At 39.7% G+C, this 25,166-nt stretch overlaps 1 protein-coding gene and 1 long non-coding RNA gene across 2 annotated transcripts in view; one reads left to right on the top strand and one right to left on the bottom strand.

The window, feature by feature from the left end:
* The window catches only part of LOC309657498, a 145,626-nt gene that overhangs the window by 38,862 nt on the left and 81,598 nt on the right, over positions 1-25,166 (top strand). The gene's annotated exons all lie outside the window — the stretch shown is intronic.
* LOC309656992 (uncharacterized protein) overlaps positions 1-25,166 on the bottom strand; it is a gene marked incomplete at its 5' end in the record, with an annotated part of 119,572 nt that overhangs the window by 35,149 nt on the left and 59,257 nt on the right. The window contains 2 exons of the mRNA XM_082453983.1: positions 12,945-13,099; positions 16,543-25,097. The remainder of the gene's footprint in view (positions 1-12,944; positions 13,100-16,542; positions 25,098-25,166) is intronic.

The raw sequence follows: 25,166 nt of genomic DNA, 5'->3' as shown, positions 1-25,166 counted from the left end.
TACTATAGCTTTGTAATACAGTTTGAAATCAGAGAGTGTGCTATCTCCAACTTTTTCTTTCTCAGGATTGCTCTGGCTATTTGGAGTCTTTTGCAGTTCTATATACTTTTTAGAATTTTTTGTTCTATTTCTGTGAAAAAAGGTCCTTGGGATTTTGAAATGGGTTGTATTGAATCTGTAGATTGCTTTAGGTAATATGGACATTTTAAGAGTGTCAATTCTTCCAATCCATTAGCACAGAATATCTTTCTATTTATTTGTGTCTTCTTCAATTTATTTCAACAATGTCATAGTTTTCAGTGTACACATCTTTTGCCTCCTTCGTTAGATTTATTCCTAGGTATTTTATAATTTTTGATGCTATTCTAAATGGTATTATTTTCTTAATTTCTCTTTGTGATGGTTTGTTGTTAGTGTAAGGAAATGCAACAGGTATCTGTATACTAGTTTTGTATCCTACAACTTTAATGAATTCATTTAGTAGTTCTAAAAGTTTTTTGGTGGCTTCTTTAGAAATTTTTATGTATATATATGCTATCATGTCATCTGCAAACAGTAACAGTTTTACTTTTTTGTTTTCAATTTGGATTCCTTTTATTTCTTTTTCTTGGCTGAATGCTATGGCTAGGCTTCCAATACTATGTTGAATAAAAGTGGGGAGAGCGGGCATCTTTGTCTTGTTCCTGATCTTAGAGGAAATGCTTTCAGCTTTTTACCACTGAATATAATGTTAGCTGTGTGCTTGTAATATATGGCCTTTATTATGCTGAGGTGTGTTCCCTCTATACCCAATTTCTGGAGAGTTTTTATCGTAAGTGGATGTTGAATGTTGTCAGAAGTTTTTCTGCATCTATTGAGATGATCATATGATTTTTATTCTTTAATTTGTTAATTTGGTGTATCACATTGGTTGATTTGTGGATAGTGAATCATCATTGTGCTGGGAACCAGCTGCAAGCTGACACAGTCCTTGCAGCTTAAAGCATAGCAAAGTCCTGCTTAATTCTTGACAGGACCCGAAAGAGTTATTAGAGAAGATATGAGTCTTGGCCCGTGAGGTTGCTTGCGGTTTCTCTAACTATAGTTTGTCCTTGGCATGTTTCGGCAATCACAGTCTGTTCTTACGCATGTTTATATTCTGGTTTGCAGAATGTTTTGTACTATAACTTCAACATTAAGGAAATACTGTCTGATGATTCTGTCTTGTGATTTTAACAAAAACATGTATTGCCTACTGCAATCTATAAAGAGTTTTGATGGGGGAAATAAAGTGTGTGTGCGCTTGTACACCACCCTCCTGACCCCGTCTCTTCTTAATCCCCTCACCTGCTCTCAGGACTTGTTCCTCAGTCTAACAGCGACTGACAAGTGGCGCCCGAACAGGGACCTGAGTACGTGGGCTGTTGAGAGGGACCCCGGAGATACTTCACGTGCACGCATAAGGTAAATGAGATTGTGCCGGGGGATGTTTTACATGTAGTTTTTCTCTCTGTTTTATTCTCATCAGGAGTAAAAGTGGGGCAAACTTGATCTAAGGAATGACAACTTTTCGTTCAGCTACTGTACTCTATGTTATCCACTCGGGGCGTTAAGGTTACGCATAAACAGCTTGATCATTTTCTTCATTTTGTATAGGAAATTTGTCCATGGTTCCCAGAAGGAGGAACTGTTAATATTCAAACATGGGAAAAAATAGGTCAACAATTGAAAACTTTCTATTCACTTCATGGACCTTCTAAGGTTCCTGTAGATACTTTTTCACTTTGGAATTTGATAAGGGATTGTCTTGACCCGACTCATGAGATTCAGAAGTTATTCAAAGCAGCATCTTTACGCCGCTCTCCTTCTGCTCCTCAGTTACAAAATTTGTCTGAGGAACCTGAGCCTGTCTCTTCTACTGTGCCTCCCTTGTTGGCGAACATGCCGTCTTCAGAGTCCCTGGAGGATGATGATTAATTATCCTCAGAGGATGAGGCTAAATTGGAGGAAGAGGCTGCACGATATCACAATCCTGATTTTGATGATGGCATTTTTGCAGCTCTCAAAAATGTGCCTGCGGGATCTGAAAACTTTCCTATATTAGATAAAACTTCATTTACTGCTCTAGCCCAAGCTTTAACTTGGGTGAAACATTTACATGATGTTACTCAAGATGCTTCCCTTGCCCCTGTTGCGCATTCTTCTGGTTCTTCCTTGCCAGGGAAAGTTCCTGATGAGCCTCCCTCACTGGCTCAGGGGTCTGTTTCTGTTTCTTCTACTTCCTCTCTGCCTGTGAGTATTTCTTCTCCACTCCAAACTGCTTTATTTCAAGCTTCTAAGCAGGGGGAAGATATATCTTCTTTGGGGTTTAAAATAAAGAAGGGGGAATATACCGCAACCCCGCACAATTTATTGCGACATTCTTTATATACTTTAAATTTTTTGAATGTAGATAAGCAAGGACAGACAGCTGCAGAAAAATTTTGGCATCCTTGTGCCTTGCCTTTTGCTGAAGTCCATTGGTGGGATCCTCTTACTAATCAATGGAATGGTCCAGATCCTGTACTAATATGGGGACGAGGGCATGCTTGTGTGTTTCCTAGGGACGCTGAGGATCCTCGCTGGGTGCCTGAGCGCCTGGTGAGATTCTATGGATCCGGACCAAATAGAGAACTCCCTTCCCTGCATTATGGATCCGGACCGAATGGTGAACTCTCTCCCCCGCCATATGAAGAGAATGCGACTCGACAACATCCTGTTAGGAATTTAACCGCTATTGTTATGGCTTGTGTTCCATCACCCTATGCTATTCTTACTGGTTCTGTGTACGTTTTCCAAAAAAAGGGTTCTATGACATACGTTGTGATAATTGTAATTTGACAAATTGTATAACCACGGGGGAATCCAATCGGGGATTTCTTCTTGTTCATCAGCCTCCCTTTGTTATGCTCCCTGTAAATGTTACAGGTTCTTGGTATTCTAATTCAGGTTTGCAGGTCATACATGAACTTTCCCTTCTTTTACAATGGCCCAAGCGATTTTTGGGGCTACTTATAGCTGGAATTACAGCGCTCATTACAGTTATCTCTTCTGTAGCTGCTTCTGCTACTGCACTGACTCAAAGTATCCATACTGCCGCATTTGTGAATAACTTAGCCACTAATGTCTCTAATGCTTTGGGAACTCAAGAATCTATTGATAGAAAATTAGAAAGTTGTGTTAATGTGCTGGAAGAAGTTGTTCTTATTCTTGGAGACCAGTGAGCTGCTTTAAAAACTGCCTTTCCTATGCGTTGTCATGCAGAATTTTCTGCAATCTATGTAACCTCTAAGCCATATAATCATTCGCAATGGCCTTGGCCTCAGATTAAGATTTATTGGGAATTTGGTCTCATTCCAATCTATCCCTTGATATTGTTCGCTTACATGAGGATAACACAAATATCCAGCATGCAGCTCCCCTAGATGTAAATCCAGTGGAAATTGCTAGAGACATATTTACCCATATTACACGTACTTTTGCCCCGAGTTCTCCTATTAACCTCCTTTATCCTATAATTGTTATTGGTATTTTAATATTATTGTGTATTTGTTGTTTTCCAGTCCTCCTGCAAACTGGCTTACGAGCAACTGCAGAACTCCGAGTCGGACTCTACCACCTCACATTAAAAAATAAGGAAGGGGGACATGTCGGGAACCAGCTGCAAGCTGACACAGTCCTTGCAGCTTAAAGCATGGCAAAGTCCTACTTAATTCTTGACAGGACCCGAAAGAGTTATTAGAGAAGATATGAGTCTTGGCCCGTGAGGTTGCTTGCGGTTTCTCTAACTATAGTTTGTCCTTGGCATGTTTCGGCAATCACAGTCTGTGCTCACGCATGTTTATATTCTGGTTCGCAGAATGTTTTGTACTATAACTTCAACATTAAGGAAATACTGTCTGATGATTCTGTCTTGTGATTTTAACAAAAACATGTATTGCCTACGGCAATCTATAAAAAGAGTTTTGATGGGGGAAATAATGTGTGTGTGTGCTTGTACACCACCCTCCTGACCCCGTCTCTTCTTAATCCCCTCACCTGCTCTCAGGACTTGTTCCTCAGTCTAACAGCGACTGACATCATTGCATCCCTGGGATAAATCCCATCTAATCATGGTGTATGATACTTTTAATGCATTGTTGAATTCAGTTTGCTAATATTTTGTTGAGGATTTTTGCATCTATGTTCATCAGAAACAGTAGCCTGTAATTTTCTTTTTTTGCAGTGTCTTTGTCTGCTTTTGGTATCAGAGTGATGCTGGCCTCATAAAATGAGTTTGAAAAGCATTCCTTTCTCTTCAGATTTTTGGAATAGTTTGAGAAGGATAGATATTCACTCTTCTTTAAATGTTTGGTAGAATTCACCTGTGAAGCCATCTTGTCCTGGACTTTTGTTTGTTGGGAATTTTTTTCATTACTGATTCAATTTCATTACTGGCAATCAGGCTGTTCATATTTTCTGTTTCTTCCTGATTCAGTCTTAGGAGATAGTACGTTTCTATCTAGGAATTTATCCATTTAAATTTCTAGGAATTTATCCATTTAAATTTCTATAAATTTCTAGGAATTTATCCATTTCTTCTAGGTGTCCATTTTATTGGCATGTAATTGGTTACAGTGATCTCTTATGATCCTTTGTATTTCTGTGGTGTTGGTTGTAACTTCTCATCTTTTATTTCAGATTTTATTTGTTTGGGCCCTCTCTATTTTTTTCTTAATGAATCTGGCTAAAGGTTCATCAATTTTGTTTATCTTTTCAAACAGTGATCTCTAATTTTATTGATCTTTTCTATTTTTTTTTTTTTAAGTCTCCATTTCATTTATTTGTGCTCTGATCTTTAAGATTTCTTTCCTTCTACTAACTTTGGGGTTTTTTTGTTCTTCTTTTTATAGTTACTTTAGCTGCAAGGTTAAGTTTTCTATTTGAGATTTTTCTTGTTTCCTGAAGTAGGCTTGAATCACTATAAATTTAGAGCTGCTTTTGCTGCATCCATAGTTTTTGGATCATTGTCTTTCCATTTTCTTTTGTCTCCAGGTATTTTTTTATTTCCTCTAGGCGTGCAGGCTTCAGTAGCTGCAGCATGCGGGCTCAGTAGTTGCGGCACGTGGGCCCTAGAGTGTGTGGGCTTCAGTAGTTGTGGTGCACAGGCTCTAGAGCACAGGCTCAGTAGTTGTGGTGCACGGGCTTAGTTGCTCCATGGCATGTGGGATCTTCCCGGACCAGGGATCAAACCTGTGTTCCTTGCATTGGCAGGCAGATTCTTAACCACTGCACCACCAGGGAAGTCCCACCGTCTTTGTTTTAAAGTCTATTTTGCCTGATATAAGTATTGCTACCCCAGTTTTCATTTCCATTTGCATGGAATACCGTTTTCCATTCTCTCACTTTTACTCTGTGCGTATCTTTAGATCTAAAGTGAGTTTCTTGTAGGCAGCATATATATGGGTTTTGTTTTCTATCCAATCAGTCACCCTGTCTTTTGAGTGGAGCATTTAGACCATTTACATTTAAAATGATTATTGATAGGTATGAACTTATTGCCATTTTGTTAATTGTTTTGGGGTTGTTTTTGTAGTTCTTTTGTTCCTTTCTTCTTTTGCTCTCTTCCCTTGTGACTTGATGACTATCTTTATCATTATATTTGGATTCCTTTCTCTTTTTTGTGTGTGTATCTATTACAGATTTTTAGTTTATGATTACCATGGGGTTTATATATAAATATAACTGTAAATATATATGTAAATACATTTCTTTTAAGTTCATGATCTCTTAAGTTCAAGTGCATTTTTGCAACCTTGTATTTTTACTCCCTTACCCAAACATTTAATGTTTTTGACATCATATTTTACATCTTTTTGTTTTATCTTTTAACTACTTAGTGTGGATATAGATGATTTTGCTACATTCGTCTTTTAACCTTCCTACTAACTTTATAAGTGGTTAATCTACTATCGTTACTGTATGTTTGCTTTTGCCAGTGAGATTTTTCCTTTCATAATTTCCATATTTCTAGTTGTAGTCTCTTCTTTTCCACTTAGAGAAGTCCCTTTAACATTTCTTGTAAAGCTGGTTTAGTGGTGCTGAACTCTTTTAGCTTTTGCTTGTTTGTAAAACTCTATCTCTTCAAATCTGAATGAAAGTCTTGCCAGGTAGAGTATTCTTGGTTTCAGGTTTTTACTTTCATCACTTTAAATATATCATACCATTCTCTTCTGGCCTGCAAAGTTTCTGCTGAAAGGTCAGCTTATGGTCTTATGGGAGTTCCCTGGTACATACTAGTTGCTTTTCTATTGCTGCTTTTAACTCCTATCTTTCTTTATCTTTTAATTTTTACTATTTAAATTACAATGTGTCTTGGTGTGGATCTCTTGGGTTCATCTTGTTTGGAACTCTCTGAGCTTTCTGGACCTAGATGTCTGTTTCCTTTTCCAGGTTAGGGAAGTTTTCAGCTATTATCTATCTCTTCAGATAAGTTCTCTGCCCCTTTCTCTCTCTCTCCTTCTGGGACCCTATAATGCAAATGTTAGTACACTTGAGGTTATCCCAGAGATTTTTTAAACTATCCTAATTTTTTAAAATTCTTTTTTCTTTTTTCTCTTCAGCGTGGGTGGAAACTACTCTGCCTTCCAGTTCATTGATCCATTCCTCTGTATCATCTATTCTACCATTGATTCGTTCTAGTGTATTTTTTCAGTTATTGTATTCTTCAGCTCTGTTTGATTCCTCTTTTTATTTTCTAACTCTTTGTTAAACTTCTCACAGTGTTTAACCATTCTTCTCCTGAGTTTACTGAACATCTTTATAATCATTACCTTAAACTCTTTATTGGGTAGAGTGGTTATCTCCACTTCACTTAGTTCCTCTTCTGGGTTTTTATCTTGTTCCTTCATTTGGAACATATTCCTCTGTCACCTTATTTTGCCTAATTTGCTGTTTTTATTTCTACGTATTAGGTAGGACGTTTACATTTTCCAAACTTGGAGAAGTGGCCTTATGTCAGAGACTCCTAATGGGCCCAGCAGCATACTCCCCTCTGGTTACCAGAGCTACATGCTCTAGGGGTGCCCCCTAGGTGGGCTGTGTGGGCCCTTCTGTTGTGGCGGGGTGGACTCCTATGGGTAAGCAGGTAAGTGGGGCTGGCCCCGAGCCTGGCTGGCTGTCAGGTCCTGCCTCATGCAGAGGCCGCCAACCTACTGGTGAGTGGGGCCGGGTCCTGGCATGTTTGGCCATGTGGACCAGGGAGTACTGTGGCTGGTGCCAGCACACTGGTGGGTGGGGTTGGGCCCCAGGATGGCTGACTGCTCAATTGGGGGATCACGGGACTGCTGCCAACAGGCTGGTGGGCAGGTAAGCCCCCAGCACTAACAGGCTAGAGGAAGGACTCCAAAATGGCACTTGCCAGCACCAGTGGTAGAATGAGCTCCCCAAAATGCCCTCCACCAGTGTCTATGTCCCCAGAGGGAGTTCCAGTTGCCTCCTACCTCTCTGGGAGGCTCTCCAAGATCAGCAAGTGGGTCTGACCTGAGGTCCTTTCAAATTACTGCCCCTGCATTGAGTCTTGGAGCATGTAAGATTTTGTGTGAGCCCTATAAGATTGGAGTCTCTGTTTCCTACAGTCCTCTGGCTCTCCCATACACAAGCCCCACTGGCTTTCTAAGCCAGATACTCTGGGGGTCCTCCTTCCCAGTGCAAGACCCCTGGACCGAGGAACATGATGTGGGGCTCAGACCCTTTGCTCCTTGAGAAGAACCTCAGCAATTGTGATTCTCCCCCTGTTTGTGGGTCCCCCAACCTGGGGGTGTGGGTTTTGACTATACCGTATCTTTGCCCCTCCTACCCATTTCACTGTGATTCCTTCTTTATATCTTTAGCTGCAGAAAATCTTTTCTGCTAGTCTTCAGGTCATTTTCATCGACAGTTGTTCTGTAAGTAGTTGTAATTTTGGTATGCACATAGTGGGTGAGCTCAGGGTCTTCCTATTCCCCTATATTGGCCACCTCAGCTATTATTTCTTTAAATAAACTCTGTGCTCCCTTCTCCTCTCTTTTCCTTCTGGGATACCTATTATCCTAACATTGCTATTCCTAAAAAAGGTGGATAGCTCTTGTAGACTTTCCTCACTTTACAAAATATCTTGATTCTCTTTTCTCTTCCATTTATATCATTTCTATATTTCTATCTTCAAGCTCTCTAATTCTCTCTTCCATATGGTCTGCTCTATTTCCAATGCTTTCTAATGCACTCTTTGCCTCATTTATTGAGTTCTTCAGCTCCAGAATTTCTATTTGGTTCTTTTTAGAATTTCAATCTCTTTGGTAAAGTATTTCTTATGCTCATTAACTTTATTCCTGAGTTTACTGAACTGCCTTTCTGAGTTTTCTTGTAGCTTGTTGAGTTTCTTTATGACACCTATTTTGAATCCTCTGTTAGATCATAACATTTCATGACTTTAAGTTTGGTTTCTGTAGAAGTGTCATTACCTTTTTGTGGTATAGTGTTATTGTTACTGTTGTTACTATACTGCTTGATGAGTTGTTCCTCTGTCAGTGCGTTGAAGTAGCCAACTTGCTACTTGATTTTAATGATTCAGTTGTTTAGAAATTAGAGGCCTTTCTTTTCATTTCCAGTAAGTGGCGCTGTAGCACACCTTTTTGTTTTCTCTTACCTGAGCTGCCTCTGATTCTATTTGAGAGTCTGCACTTTCACCCTCCACTGCCTCGGACAGAGGTGTCACCCCATGCCAGCCTTATCACTGATTGTGCCTCTGGGGTTGTTCGGTTTGCTGGTGCCACCACTGTAAGTGAGGGAACGTAGGGTCAGAGTCATGGGTGTCTCTGCAGCTGGAGGGATAGGGTCCCAGGTCCTGCTGCTGATGCTGCTGCTGCTGCCTGCTTACCTATGGCCTAGGGCACTGTTGCAATCAGGAGTCTGGAGTCGTCTTACATTTAAGTCTTTAAGTCATTTTGAGTATATTTTTGTATATGGTGTGAAGGAGTGTTCTAACTTCATTGATTTACATGCAGCTGTCCAGCTTTCCAAGCACCACTTGTAAATTCTTGCCTCCTTTGTCAAAGATTAATTGACTGTAGGTATATGGGTTTATTTCTAGGCTCTCTATTCTGTTCCATTGATCTATGTGTATGTTTCTGTGCCAGTATCATACTGTTTTGATTACTGTAGCTTTGTAGTATTGTCTGAAGTCTGGGAGGCTTATGCCTCCAGCTTTGTTCTTTTTTTTTCATTGTTGCTGATCTTGTGTTTTATTTTCAGGATTGCTTTGGCAAGTCTGGGTCTTTTATGATTCCATATAAATTTTAGGATTACTTGCTTTAGTTCTGTGAAAAATGTCATGGGTAACTTGATAGGGATTGCAATTAAATCTGTAGATTGCTTTGGGTAGTATGGCCCTTTTAACAATATTAATTCTTCCAATCCAAGAGCATGGGATGTCTTTCTGTTTCCTTGAATCATCTTCAGTTTCCTTTATCAATGTTTTATAGTTCTCAGTGTATAAGTCTTTAACGTCCTTGGTTAGGTTTATTCCCAGGCATTTTATTTTATATTTTTGATGTGGTTTTAAATGGGATTGTTTTTAACTTTCTCTTTCTGATATTTCATTGTTAGTGTAAAGAAATGCCAGAAGATTTCTGTGTAATAATCTTGTATCCTGCTACATTTCTGAATTCATTTATCAGTTCTAACAGTTTTTGTGTGGAGTCTTTAGGGTTTTCTATATAGAGTATCATGTCATTTGCACATAATAATTTTACCTCTTCCCTTCCCATTTGATACCTTTTACTTCTTTTTCTTGTCTGATTGCTGTCGCTAGGACTTCCAATACTATGTCAAACAGAACTGGTGAGAGTTGGCATCTTTGGCTTGTTCCAGATTTTAGCAGGAAGGCTTTCAGCTTTTCACCACTGAATGTTATGTTGGCTGTGGTTTTGTCATAAATGGTTTTTATTATGTTGAGATATGTTCCCTCTATATCCACTTTGGCAAGAGTTTTTATCATGAATGAATGTTGAATTTCATCCAATGCTTTTTCTGCATCTACTGAGATGATCGTGTGGTTTTTGTCTTTTCTTTTGATGTGGTGTATCACATTGATTGATTTGCATATGCTGAACCATCCTTGTGACTCTGGGATGAATCCAACTTGATCACGATATATGATCCTTTTTATGTGTTGTTGGATGCAGTCTGCTATTATTTTGTTGAGGAATTTTACACCTATATTTATCAAAGATTATTGGCCTGTACTTTTCTTTTTTGGTAGGGTCTTTGTCTGGTTTTGGTATCATGGTGATGGTGGCTTCATAGAATGACTTTGGGAGTGTTCCCTTCTCTTCAGTCTTTTGGAAGAGTCTTTTTGGTATAAGTTATTCTTTGTGTGTTTGGTAGAATTCCCCAGTGAAGTCATCCTATCCTGGACTTTTTTTTCAGGGAGTTTTTTAAATTACAGATTCTATTTCACTTCTAGTAATCAGTCTGTTCAAATTATCTGTTTCTTTTTGATTCAGTTTTGGCAGGCTGTATGTTTCTAGAAACTTGTCCATTTCTTCTAGGTCATCCATTTTGGCATATAACTGTTCTTAATATTTTCTTATGATTTTTTGTATTTCTGTGGTATCAGTTGCTATTTCTCCTCTTTTATGTCTTTTTTTTAATAAGTAAAAATTCTTTTTTTAAAATTTATTTATTTTATTTGTTTATTTTTGGCTATGTTGAGTCTTCATTGCTGTGCACGGGCCTTCTCTAGTTGTGGTGAGCGGGGCCTACTCTTCATTGTGGTGCTCTGGCTTCTCATTGCAGTGGCTTCTCTTGTTGCAGAGCACGGACTCTAGGCACGTGGGCTTCAGCAGTTGTGGCACGCAGGCTCAGTATTTGTGGCACATGGGCTTAGTTGCTCCGTGGCATGTGGGATCTTCCCAGACTAGGGCTCAAACCCATGTCCTCAGTATTGGCAGGCAGATTCTTAACCACTGTGCCACTAGGGAAGTCCCTCTTTTTAAAAAAAATATTTATTTATTTTAGCTGTGCCAGGTCTTTGTTGAGGCACGTGGGATCTTTTAGTTGTGGCATGTGGACTTCTTAGTTGTGGCATGCATGCAGGAACTAGTTCCCTGACCAGGGATCAAACCCAGGCCCCCTGCATTGGGAGCATGGAGTCTTATTCACTGGACCACCAGGGAACTCCCTCTCCTCTTTCTTTTTTTTCTTTTTTTAAAGATTGATTGATTGATTGATTGATTGATTGATTGCTATGTTGGGTCTTCGTTTCTGTGCTAGGGTTTTCTCCAGTTGCAGCAAGCGGGGGCCACTCTTCATCACGGTGCGCAGGCCTCTCACTATCGCGGCCTCTCTTGTTGCGGAGCACAGGCTCCAGATGCGCAGGCTCAGTAGTTGTGGCTCACGGGCCTAGTTGCTCCGCAGCATGTGGGTTCCTCCCAGACCAGGGCTCGAACCCGTGTCCCCTGCATTAGCAGGCAGATTCTCAACCACTGCGCCACCAGGGAAGCCCTACCTCTCCTCTTTCATACCTTATTTTGTTTATTTGGGTCCTCTTTTTTCTTCTTGGTGAGCCTGGCCAAAGGTTTGTCGATTTTGTTTCTCTTTTCAAAAAACCGCTCTTGATTTTATTGATTTTTTCCATTTTTTGATTCTATTTATTTCCTCTCTGATCTTTATTATTTCCTTCCTTCTGCTGGCTTTAGGTTTTATTTGTTCTTCTTTTTCTAATAATTTTGGGTGGTAGGAGAGGTTGTCTATTTGGGATTTTCTTTTTTGTTTAAGAAGAAACCTTTTTTTTTTAATATAAATTTATTTTATTTATTTATTTATTGGCTGTGTTGGGTCTTCATTGCTGTGCACGGCCTTTCTCTAGTTGCAGCAAGCGGGGGTTATTCTTCATCGCAGTGTGCGTGCTTCCCATTGCAGTGGCTTTTCTTGTTGCGGAACATGGGCTCTAGGCGCGTGGGCTTCAGTAGTTGTGGCATGCAGGCTCAGTAGTTGTGGCACACGGGCTTAGTTGCTCCGTGGCATGTGGGATCTTCCCAGACCAGGGATCGAACCTGTGTCCCCTGCATTGGCAGGCAGATTCTTAACCACTGTGCCATCAGGGAAGTCCCTATTTAGGATTATTCTTGTTTTTTGAGGAAGACCTGTATCACTACAAACTTCCCTCTTAGGAGTATTTTTGCTGCACGCATAGATATTGTATGGTTGTGTTTTGTTTTCATTGTTGTTTGTCTCGAGGTATTTTTTTTTTATTTCCTCTTTGATTTCATCATTAACCCATTGGTTTTTTTAGTAGCATGTTTCTTAGTCTCCATGTAATTGCCTTTTTCTTTGTTTCTCCTCCTGTGGTTGACTTCTAGTTTCATGCCATTGTGGTCAGAAAAGATGCTTGAAATAATTCCTACTCTTTAAATCTGTTGAGGATTGTGTATGTGAGCTATCCTAGAGAATGTTCTATTTCACTTTTACAATCTAAAATCTGAAGATATTTACATTTAGAAGTAAAAGTATTTGTACTAAGTAAAATAATTCCATATAGAATAAAGAAATAAAATTCAAGGAAAAAATAGCCACATGGATTATTGGGAACTCTACATAATAAGTCTTAAAATTTTCAAAGAAGAATGAATTCTCCTATAATAATATAAATACAAATTATTGGATGAAAGTCACTGCAGAAGACAGTGGAGGTTAGGAGGTTAGATGTATTCACCTCTATCTTCCTTACTGACTCATTATTAATTAAATTCTAATTGACATTAGATCCTGGAACTTAACCTGAGCCGTTTTCCTCAGTTGTGTAGTTGAGTCTGAGTACAGGAAGCAACAAGTCACCTGCCAGGCTTGTTAGGAACACTGATGATTCATCAGTGGGAGAGGACCACACTGCACAATACTGCACTTACCTGAGCCAGGGCAGCACCAGAGGAAGGCAAGGAGTGCAGGCGAGCCAGAACCCAGCACAACGGGGGAATTCCCTCAGCTCCCAGAGGCCTCATGCTGTGGTCAGCACCGTCAGAACCAGCCAATGTATGGAGAGAAGTTTGCAAGACATAAGGGCCTTGAGGAAGAGAGAAAATTATAAGAAATATGATATTTTTGATTATGTTGACAAACCCTGTGTTTATACACATTGACAAATTAGAATTCTGTGGTCACAGAGGTGAGTATATATAAGACACAAATTTGAGCAAATTTCTACCGGAGTAAATTAACTTCTAACTGTGCCTAAATTTTAACTACTGTTTGAAAGAGTCTTACATCAAACAGGTCTATTAACAGAGCAGAAGGAACGTGTAATTTTCACACAATATTTGTATCATTTGAGTACAACATAATTATACTACTGCAAATATTTTTTTTCTTGAAAATTCTCCAGTTTAAAATAGAATTACCTTCATTATCTAAAACTAATGATCAAAACCATCTCATGAAAGCCTCAGATTCCTTCTCTATATCTAAACTATCCCATTCCCTGAGCTCAGTTTATTAATTAGTCATGATGAATTAAGGAGAAAGCTCTACAAGTCATAGAAATTAGGTTCCCTGATCTCTAGATAGTAGGATTACTTAAAATACTCCTGAAATTCTTCATGCTACCTTGGTTCTTCCTGTTCAATCTATTTTGTTCTGTAGGCTAGGAAGCTCCCTGGCATGAATAGCATTTACCAAAATCTATCAGAGTGGCAGAGTTATATATTTTACATCTGATTCCCTAAATTAGCTAGTCCCTATGCTTCCGGGCACTTATTTCTTTTTTTGAATCATTCTGCCTTCTGGTGTTTCTCTGAAAATACTTTGAAGCAGTTACTGTACTCTCTGCTGTGTTTTCTGTGTATGAACTTACTGGACTTTTATCCACTGACTCAGTAACTGAGATCATGAGGTAAACGCTGTTCTCTTACTCCCTCTCCTTGAAAAACAAAACCAGTTTCCAAAGACAGTTGCATTGTCTGGCCAGTTTCAGCTTCCTTTTATAAAATTCCCTATGACTCATTGGCTTGCTTAGGAAAAACGTATTGTTTATTTCTCTGATCCTTTCCTGCAACAACTAGAATTTCATCATATAAGATAACATAATCAGAACGTGTAGGTACAAGCCTCACTTCAGCTGTTTTAGTTTTGCTCTAAGATTGTACAGAGACAAAACATCCCCACGCCTCTCCCTCTGCAGATGGCAGAATGTCATCTGCTTTTATCATTTCTATGGCTTGCAATACTCAGAGCAGTATCTTTGGTCACGTCTGTTTTCCACAGTCTAATTGGCACTCACTGTTAAAAACAACAGGTAATAATCACGTGCCAAATTTTAACTTATTAACAAAGAAACCAATTAGAAGACAATGGGGTTGGTGGCAAGAGCATTTGAAGAACATAGTTCTGTACTATTCAAAGGGAAAAGAATTAAATATTGCTCAGTCAGATGAAAATCTATAAATATTCTTCAAGAGAACAAGCTTATAAACTTTAGGGTTATCTTCTCCACAATGCAGCAAAATATCAAACCCTATAATTTTCAATAAACTAACCGCTAACTTTACAGAGCTGTCTGTACCCTTGCCAACTGTTAATTGTTAGTTATATTCCAGAGTCAGATGAAAGCTTAACTGATTTCTTTGATGAAGCTTTAGCATAATATGAAGGAATCAAGCAATGAGCATTTTGCCTTTTTCCAGGTTTGGAATAAATTTTTCCTCAGCATCAGCTCAGTCCTTTCAACCCTCAGAGGATACTTCCTAGTTCCTTGGTCCATTGTCTCAAATCACCTGCTTGCTACTCATCCATGGACTGAGGTCTACAGTCCAACACCTCTTGAGTAACTGAATGAAATAATCACTTAAGTGAACTTGGGAGCAGATCCTTTCCTAATCAAATCTTCACAAGAGTCCTCAGCACCTGAAACCTTGACTGAAGTCCTGTGAGAAACTGTGAGCCAGAGGACTCAGCAAAGCCATGTCCAAATTCCTGTCCCACGGAAACTGTGGGATAATAAATGTTTGTTATTTAAAGATACTAAACTTTCACCCAAGGCAATCTACAGATTCAACACAATCCCTATCAAAATACCAATGGCATTTTTCACAGAACTAGAGTAAATAATTTTAAAATTTGTATGGGAGCACAAAAGACCCTGAGTAACCAAAACAATCTTGAGAAAGAAGAATAGAGCTGGGGGAATCATGCTTCCTGACTTCAGACTATACTACAAAGCTACAGTAATCAAAAGAATATGGTACCGGCACAAAAACAGACAGAAAGATCAATGAAACAGAATAGAAAGCCAGAAATAAACCCACACAATTATGGTCAATTAATCTATGACAAAGAAGGCAAGAATAGACAATGCGGGAAAAGACAGACCGTTCAATAAGTGGTGGTTGGAAAGTTGGACAGTTACATGTAAAAGAATGAAATTAGAACATTTTCTGAGACCATATACAAAAACAAACTCAAAATGGATTAAAGACCTAAATGTAAGACTGGAAACCTTAAAACTCCAGGAAGAAGCATAGGCAGAACACACTTTGACATAAATTGTACCAATATTTTTTAAAATCTGTCTCCTAAGGCAAAGGAAACGAAAGCAAAAATAAACAAATGGGATCTAATTAAACTTAAGAGCTTTTGCACAGCAAAGAAAGCCATCGACAAAATGAAAAGACAACATACCAAATGGGAGAAAATATCTGCAAATCATATATCTAATAAAAGGTTAATATCCAAAATATATAGAGAACTCATACAACTCAACAACAGAGAACAAACAATCCTATTAAAAAATGGGCAGAGGAGCTGATAGACATTTTTCCAAACAAGACTTTCAGATGGCCAACAGGCACATGAAAAGATGCTCAACATCACTTATCATCAGAGAAAAGCAAATCAAAACCACAATAAAACATCACCTCACACCCATCAGAATGGCTATTGTTAAAAAGACCACAAATAATAAATGTTGGCGACTATGTGGAGAAAAGGAAACTGTTGTGCACTGTTGGTAGGAAAGTACATTGGCGCAGCCATTGTGGAAAACAGTATGCAGGTTCCTCAAAAAACTAAAAATAGAGGTACCATATGACGCAGCAATTCCATTCCATGGTATATATCTGAAGAAAACAACACTAATTTGAAAAGATACGTGCACACCAGTGTTCATAGCAGCATTATTTACATAGTCAACAACAGATGACCTGTCCCTCAACAGATAAATGGATAAAGATGTGGTACGTACACACACACACACACACACACACACACACACTCACACACACACACACTCACACACACACACACTGGAATATTGCTCAGTCGTAAAAAGAATGAAATTTTGCCATTTCCCACAACATGGGCGGACCTGGTGGGTATTATACTTAGTGAAGTAAGTCAAAGAAAGACAAATACTGTATGTTACCATTTATATATGGAATCAAAAAACACAACAAATGAATAAATATAACAAAACAGAAACAGACTCACAGATATAGAAAACAAAGTAATAGTTACCAATGCGGGTGGGAAGGAGGCGGCAGCGTCCCGGACGGGCGGGAGGTGCACCAGCGGCGGCGGCGTCGTCGGTAAATCCTCCCGGCCGCTCACAGCACTGTGTGGCCGCATCCGCAGACCGGCCTCGGACCGCGGCGCCCCTCCTGCCCCTCGCGGCTTCTCGCCCGTCCGCCCCTCCCCGCGGTGCGCCGGCCCTAACAAGCTGGCGGGTCGGCCTGGCTGCCCTCCCCGGCCCCGACGGGCGGGCGGGCTGCCCTGAGGAGGCGGGGAGGGGGAGGGCTGGGAGGGCTGGGCCGGCCGGCCGGCAGACGACGATGCCGAACTTCTGCGCGGCCCCCAACTGCACGAGGAAGAGCATGCAGTCCGACCTGGCCTTCTTCAGGTTCCCGCGGGATCCAGCCAGATGCCAGAAGTGGGTGGAGAATTGTAGGAGAGCACTTAGAAGATGAAACACCTGATCAACTAAATAAACATTACTGATTGTGTGCCAAACACTTTGAGACTTCTATGATCTGTAGAACTATACATTTTGCAGAAGCATTAGAAAACTAAAGAATAATTGGGTTATTTTATTTCTCAAAATTAATTGAAGCAGATACATGTGAAGTCATTGGGAGAGTCCTTATAGGACAGTTCTTTGAGATAATGCAATGCCAATATTTGATCTTACCAGCCATAATCCACACAGTAGACACAGAAAACGAATAAAAGAATTGAGTGAAGATGAAATCAGGACACTGAAACAAAAAAATTGATGAAACTTCTGAACAGGAACCAAAACATAAGGAAATAAACAACAGCAATGCTCAGAACCGCAGTGCGGAAGAAGGGGGTGAAGAGCAGGGTGAAGACATTTTACCTTTAACCCTTGAAGAGAAGGAAAACAAAGAATACTTAAAATCTTTATTTGAAATTTTGATTCTTATGGGAAAACAGAACATACCTCTGGATGGACATGAAACTGATGAAATCCCAGAAGGTCTCTTTACTCCTGATAACCTTCAAGCACTGCTGGAGTGCCGGATCCATTCTGGTGAAGAGGCTCTGAGAAGGCGCTTTGAGACAACGGCAGTGAACACATTGTTCTGTTCGAAAACACAGCAGAAACAGATGCTAGACATCTGTGAGAGCTGCATTCGGCAAGAAACCCTCAGGGAAGTGAGAGACTCTCACTTCTTTTCCATCGTCACTGACGATGTGGTGGACATAGCAGGGGAAGAGCACCTGCCTGTGTTGGTGAGGTTTGTTGACGAACCTCACAACCTGAGAGAGGAATTTGTGGGCTTATGAAGCTGATGCAGAAATTTTGGCTGTGAAATTTCACACAATGATAATGAGAAGTGGGGATGAAACATGGAGTACTGTCGTGGCCAGGCTTACATTGTGTCCAGTGGATTTTCTTCCAAAGTGAAAGTTGTTGCTTCTAGACTTTTAGAGAAATATCCCCAAGCTATCTACACACTCTGCTCTTCCTGTGCCTTAAATATGTGGTTGGCAAAATCAGTGCCTGTTATGGGAGTATCTGTCGCATTAGGAACAATTGAGGAAGTTTGTTCTTTTTTCCATCGATCACCCCAACTGCTTTTAGAGCTTGCCAATGTAATTTCTGTCCTATTTCAGAACAATGAAGAAAGGGGCAAAGAACTGAAGGAAATTTGCCATTCTCAGTGTACAGGCAGGCATGATACTTTTGAAATCTTAGTGGACCTCCTACAAGCACTTGTTTTATATTTAGATGGTATAAATAGTGACACAAATGTTAGATGGAATAACTGTATAGCTGGCCGAGCATTTGTACTCTGTAGTGCAGTAACAGATTTTGATTTCATCGTTACCAATGTTGTTCTTCAAAATGTTCTATCTTTTACAAGAGCCTTTGGGAAAAATCTTCAGGGGCAAACTTCTGATGTCTTCTTTGCAGCCAGTAGTTTGACTGCAGTGCTGCATTCACTAAATGAAGTGATGGAAAATATCGAAGTTTATCATGAATTTTGGTTTGAGGAAGCCACAAATTTGGCAACCAAACGTGATAGTCAGATGAAACTCCCAGGGAAATTTCGCAGAGCTCAGCACAGTAACCTGGAATCTCAGCTAACCTCTGAGAGTTATTATAAAGAAACACTAAGTGTTCCAACAGTGGAACACATTATTCAGGAACTGAAAGATATACTCTCAGAACAACACCTCAAAGCTCTTAAATGCTTATCTCTGGTACCCTCTGTCATGGGACAGCTTAAATTCAATACATTCGAGGAGCATCATGCTGACATGTACGGAAGTGATTTACCTAATCCTGACACACTCTCTGCTGAGCTGCATTGTTGGAGAATCAAGTGGAAACACAGAGGGAAAGATATAGAACTTCCATCCACTATTTATGAAGCCCTTCATCTGCCAGACATCAAGTTTTTTCCTAATGTTTATGCATTGCTGAAGGTCCTATGTATTCTTCCTGTGATGAAGTTTGAGAGTGAACGCCGTGAAAATGGGCGAAAGTGTCTCAAAGCATACCTGAGGAACACTTTGACAGACCAAAGTTCAAGTACCTTGGCTTTGCTTACCATAAATTTTGATATAAAACACGATTTGGATGTAATGGTGGCTACATATATCAAACTCTATACAAGTTAAGTCAGAGCTTCCTACAGATAATTCAGAAACCATTGAAAATACCTAAGAGACTTTTAAAATAGACTTTCTCTTATATTTGATATTTGAAAAAATCTGTAAGAAATTTGAAAATATCTTTCAGAAAAGTTGTAAGGTGTACATAGGCTACTTAATCACTGAATATCTTGACCTGTAGGCCTCTCATTGAGTACGTTAGTCATTGATAATCTTCCCGCTTAAATGGCCCGTTTGAAGTCCCATGCTTTGGAGACCTAACTGTTCTTCCAGAAGATAGCATTGAAAGTACCATGTTACCATACTGTATTTGTTTTTCTCTTTCTGACTTACTTCACTCTGTATGACAGACTCTAACTCCATCCACATCACTACAAATAACTCAATTTCGTTTCTTTTTATGGCTGAGTAATATTCCATTGTATATACGTGCCACATCTTCTTTATCCATTCATCCGATGATGGACACATAGGTTGCTTCCATGTCCTGGCTATTGTAAATAGAGCTGCAATGAACATTTTGGTACATGACTCTTTTTAAATTATGGTTTTCTCAGGGTATATGCCCAGTAGTGGGATTGCTGGGTCATATGGTAGTTCTACTTCTAGTTTTTTAAGGAACCTCCATACTGTTCTCCATAGTGGCTGTATCAATTTACATTCCCACCAACAGTGCAAGAGTGTTCCCTTTTCTCCACACCCTCTCCAGCATTTATTGTTTCTAGATTTTTTGATGATGGCCATTCTGACCTGTGTGAGATAATATCTCATCGTAGTTTTGATTTGCATTTCTCTAATGATTAATGATGTTGAGCATTCTTTCATGTGTTTGTTGGCAATCTGTATATCTTCTTTGGAGAAATGTCTATTTAGGTCTTCTGCCCATTTTTGGATTGGGTTGTTTGTTTTTTTGTTATTGAGCTACACGAGCTGCTTGTAAATTTTGGAGATTAATATATGGAATCTAAGGAAAAAAAAAAAGGTCATGAAGAACCTAGTGGCAAGATGGGAATAAAGACACAGACCTACTAGAGAATGGACTTGAGGATATGGGGAAGGGGAAGGGTAAGATGTGACAAAGTGAGAGAGTGGCATGGACATATATACATTACCAAACGTAAAATAGATAGCTAGTGGGAAGCAACTGCATAGCACAGGGAGATCAGCTCTGTGCTTTGTGACCACCTAGAGGGGTGGGATAGGGAGGGTGGGAGGGAGGGAGATGCAAGAGGGAAGAGATATGGGAACATATGTATATGTATAACTAATTCACTTTGTTATAAAGCAGAAACTAACACACCATTGTAAAGCAATTATACTCCAATAAAGATGTTAAAAAAAAAAATAGAAAGTACCATGTTACACTCTGTGTGATCTCTGCTAATGGCACTTTGAAATTGTATTAGTTAAGTCATTTTAGATATAACATTTGTCACTGTGGATCCAATTGTCAGGTACTGAGTTATCAGTTCTTTGAAGAAATAAATTTTGAGGAGGTATGGGAGGAAGGAATACATTTTATAAAACATTACGATGAAGCTCATGACTGACCTTTGAATAGTAGGAGTTTTAAGTATGCTGTTAAAAATCTGTAAGGGACCATTAAAATTATCAGATTGTAAGAGAAACGTGTGAGCTTGCCAAACAAGGATTTCATTGTAGATTTTGTCTTTATCAAATGAAGTTGAAGGAACAACTTATAGTTAAAGTTTGAATGGAAGAGACTGCCATTGTTGTTCCACATCTGATTGTTGCTGTTTACATTCCTTTATTGAGCCTACATCTTCATAAACTTTTTGACAGGTATATGTTGAACACTTCTGTTTCATGGTCAAGACAGGATCAGAGGCCATGGATACTGCCAACTGATTTGTCTGTTTTCTTCTGTCTTTTTCCATGACTGTATCTACTGCCTCATTTGATTTACAAGCAAAACCTAGAAAACCTACAAAAATAAGTGTTTTGTGGTTTATCTAGGAATAATACAGAAAATATTGCTGTTATTTTTGGTGAGGAAAATCAATTTTGTGTAGTTTATTTCAACCTAAATAAAATGTGGATTTTGTTTTAAAAAAAAAAGTTACCAATGCGGGGAGGTAGGAGATTAAGAGGTACAAACTGTGTACAAAATAAATAAGCTACAAGGATATATTGTACAGCACAGGGAATATATCCAACGTTTTATAATAACTTTAAATGGAATATAATCTAAAAAAACTTTGAATCACTATGTTGTACACCTGAAACTAATATAATACTGTAAATCAACTATACCTCAGTTTAAAAAAAAAGAAAAAAGAATAAAAGATACAGATTAAAATTAGCCAGGAAAAAGGTACACAATGAAGAATCTAGAAGAGCCATCAGATGCAAGCTTCCATTTGTCCTCTCCCAGTGGATTGATACAGACAACATTTAAGTCTTCTATCAACAATGAGAGACAACATGCACAAAGTACTGCCAACCCATGAGGTTCACTTGAGCCTTGGTGTCCAGAGTTTTTATTCAGGGTCAGTCATGTAGACAAGGTGTGCATACATGGCTGACCTTCGTTACTTAGTCTCTAGCCTCTCAGAGGTCAAACTGATGCTAAGTGTCCCAAAGCCCCATGTAAAAAAGATGCTTTTATCAGGCAGGATATTCCAAAAACTTAGAGGTTACCTCCTGGGAGCCTGGCAAGTGGTCAAACCTTTCTTTGAAATGTGCAGGTTTTAGACAACCCAGGCCTACTGAGTGTATCTTTTACTGCAGAGAAGCACACTCTTTCTTGCAATCCAGAGACTTTTGGTGCCTGACAACAACAGGAGTGGCATTAGCAATGACAACAGGCACCACGCACCACTACAGGTGCTATAGACATGAGAGCAACTGAGTCTGCAGGCTCAGGACAGTTAATCTCAGCTCTGGCCAGAGCAGCCTTCATGGACCCAGGAGGAAGTGGAGCCAGCATGTCCATGGCAGGCACTGTGAAATATACTCAAGAATGTTTAAAATGGCTGCAGCAAGGGCCACAAGCCTGGCCTTCTAGTACGTCAGCAGGAACTGCTGATCTCTCCCCAGAGGGCAGCCTGAGTGTGGTGATTACAGAAGCCTGTTGCAGAAACAGCTAAAGATTCAGTAGTGGGACACCTCATCCCAAACTTGCAGGGTTAAGGCAACACAAGTGAACGGGACAGAAGCCAGAGAGTTTCCTAACCCAAGATTGAAACCCAAATGGAAAGAAAGGGAAAGGATAACTTCCAATTAAAGCCATTCCAACACCATAAGGTGGGGTAGTACAGAAAAACCCTCATATTATCCATATGCTGGCTAGCCTACCAGGGAACCACCAAGAGTTAAAAAGAAAAAAAGGAGGGAAAGGCCAGAGCATCCCAGGGGAGAGAGGATGCAGCTTCTCCCCCATCATAAATACTGGATTCAACCTACCACATAGGAGTCTAAGTGGGTGGCCAGAAAGCCCTTCCTTCTGTGAAAGGGCCTATACTAAGGTCTCTGTGGAGAATAAGTGAAACAGTAACCCTCTTCTCAAGGAGCTTACAGTGTAGTAGAGTGGATTGCAAACTTTTCTTTTTTTTTTTTTTCCTTCAGCTGCTCATGAGGATCACAAATACCAAATCATGGATCGTGCAAGGTAGACTGATAAGCACAGGAAAGAAATTGAGTGAAATTGAAGTGATCTGACTGCATTCCTCTCTGGACTATGATCTCCATAGCACATGATCTCTGGACCATGATCTCCTACAGGGCACTGGGTCAATTCAATTGTGTAGTGAATTGAATGTCTCTTATGGGAAGAAAAACTTAGACTTGCTGCTACCTGTTCTGTGCCAGGTGCTGCACCTGGCACTTTACATGCATAACTCATGCTTGCAACAATTTTATGATTAAGGCATTGTCATCTCAGTTTGAAGAAAGTCATATGAAGAAAATGGAGGCTCAGAGGACTGAAGTGACCTGCATAGGTCACACAAGCTAATATGTAGTAGAGCTAGAATATCAAGATGTGTCTTTCTGACTATATAACCTGTGCTCTTTGCCATATACTGGGAATTATTTCTTTTAATTACTAATGTAATAAGTGAAAATGGGTATTCTTTTTAAAGAGCAAGCATATAAAAGTTATATAAAAGTTGCAGGACTTTCCTGGTGGTCCAGTGGTTAAGAATCCGTCTTGCAACGCAGGGGGATGCCAGTTTGATCCTCGGTCAGGGAACTAAGATCCCACATGCCTTGTGGCAACTAAGCCCGCACACCGCAACTACTGAGTCCACGTGCCACAACTAGAGAGCTTGCGTGCCACAACTACAGAGCCCTGGTGCTCTGGAGCCCGTGCGCCACTAGAGAGAAGCCCGCACGCCACAACTAGGGAGAAGCCCACGCACCACAATGAAGCGCCTGCACGCCACAATGAAAGATCCAGTGTGCCACAACTAAGACCCGACACAGCCAAAAAAATAAATAAATAAATAAATAAATAAATATTAAAAAATAGAAATAAATGTTGCAAATAGTGTCCTGATATCTTTCAACCAGCTTCCCCTCGTGTTAACATCTTACATAACCACAGTACAAGCATGAGACTCAGGAAATTAACATTAGTACAATGTTATTAACTACTGTAAAAACTGTATTTGAATTTCATAAGTTTTTCCACTGAAACTATTTTTGAAAAGGTCCAATCCAGGATCTCACACTGCACTAGTTATTTCTCCTTAGTCTCCTCTAATCTGCAGCAGTTCCTCAGCCTTTCCTTGTCTTTCATGACCTTGACACGTTCTAAGGGTATTGATCTCCTATTTTAATGTTCCTCAATTTGGGTTTGTCTGATATTTCTTCATGATTAGTCTGAGGTTGTGCATTTTAGACAAGAACATTGCAGAAATGATTTTGTGTCCTCCTGAGGGCATCACATCACAGGATTTAGGTTGTTGATATGTCTTATTACTGGTGACTTTGACTTTGATCACTTGGTTAAGAGGGTTTCCATCAGTTCTCTCCACTCTCAAGGTAATATATTTTCCTTTGCAGTTAATAAATATTTTGGAAGAGATGGTACGAAGCTCTACAAGTATATTTCTTCCCAAACTTTCACCTCCTAATTTTAGCATCCATCAGTGGATTTTATCTGTAGTTACTCCTGTGGTATTGACCTAATGGTGATTTTCTGTTTTTCTCATTCCGTTCACACTCATTAGTTGGAATTCTACAGCAAGGAAGAGCTATCTCTTCTCCCTCATTTATTTATTCAATTATTTATATCAGTATGGACTCATGTATAAGACTCTGAAATTTGGTTGTATCCAGATTGCCAAAGGTCTCAAATACTATGTTAAGAGTCTGCACTTGATTCATTGGGCAATGGAGAGCCACTGTGGCTTTTTTTTTTTTAAGCAGAGAATTAATATAGACATTATTAATGGCTTTTGAATCAGAATCCATCAGTGAATTAGTTGAGGATCAAAGTAAGAATCCCTTCCTTCCCTCGTTGTCCCTGTAGGTCCTTTGTTGCTTATGGCTCTGGCTTTTTTATCTAGGGCTTCAAGTAAGAGCCCCAGTACAATTGGCTTTTTAAAAAAATAATTTCAAAGCCTACCCTATTACACAAACAGTAGCCCCATGTTCTGAGTAAGAAGATACAGCAGTTTTGGCTCATTGTTAAAGAACCTCAAATCCCACACTACTCCATAGTGGCCCCAGGTTCTGAAAATAAGAGACCCAGAAGGACTGGCTCATTGCTGACAAAGCTCAAAGCCTACCTTATTGCACAGACAGTGGTGTGGGGTTCTGCAAGAACCTCAACGCCTACTGTATTGTTCATGATACAGAGGTGGACATCATCGGGTCTCAAGCTGTGGAGGAGAGCAGCACGTAATCCATCACACAGACAGAAGAGCATGGGGAAGGGCTGGAGGTCACTGGTGCCATCATACCTAAGACAAGGAGACAGTAACCGGTTAAGCCCATCAGAAGAAGAGCCAGAATGTGAAACCAAGCTGTTT

The sequence above is a fragment of the Balaenoptera physalus genome (assembly GCF_965194825.1).
Source record: "Balaenoptera physalus genome assembly, chromosome: 3".
Lineage (NCBI taxonomy): Eukaryota > Metazoa > Chordata > Mammalia > Artiodactyla > Balaenopteridae > Balaenoptera > Balaenoptera physalus.
Note: the sequence above shows the minus strand (reverse complement) of the source record. Positions and strands in the feature narration are given on the sequence as shown.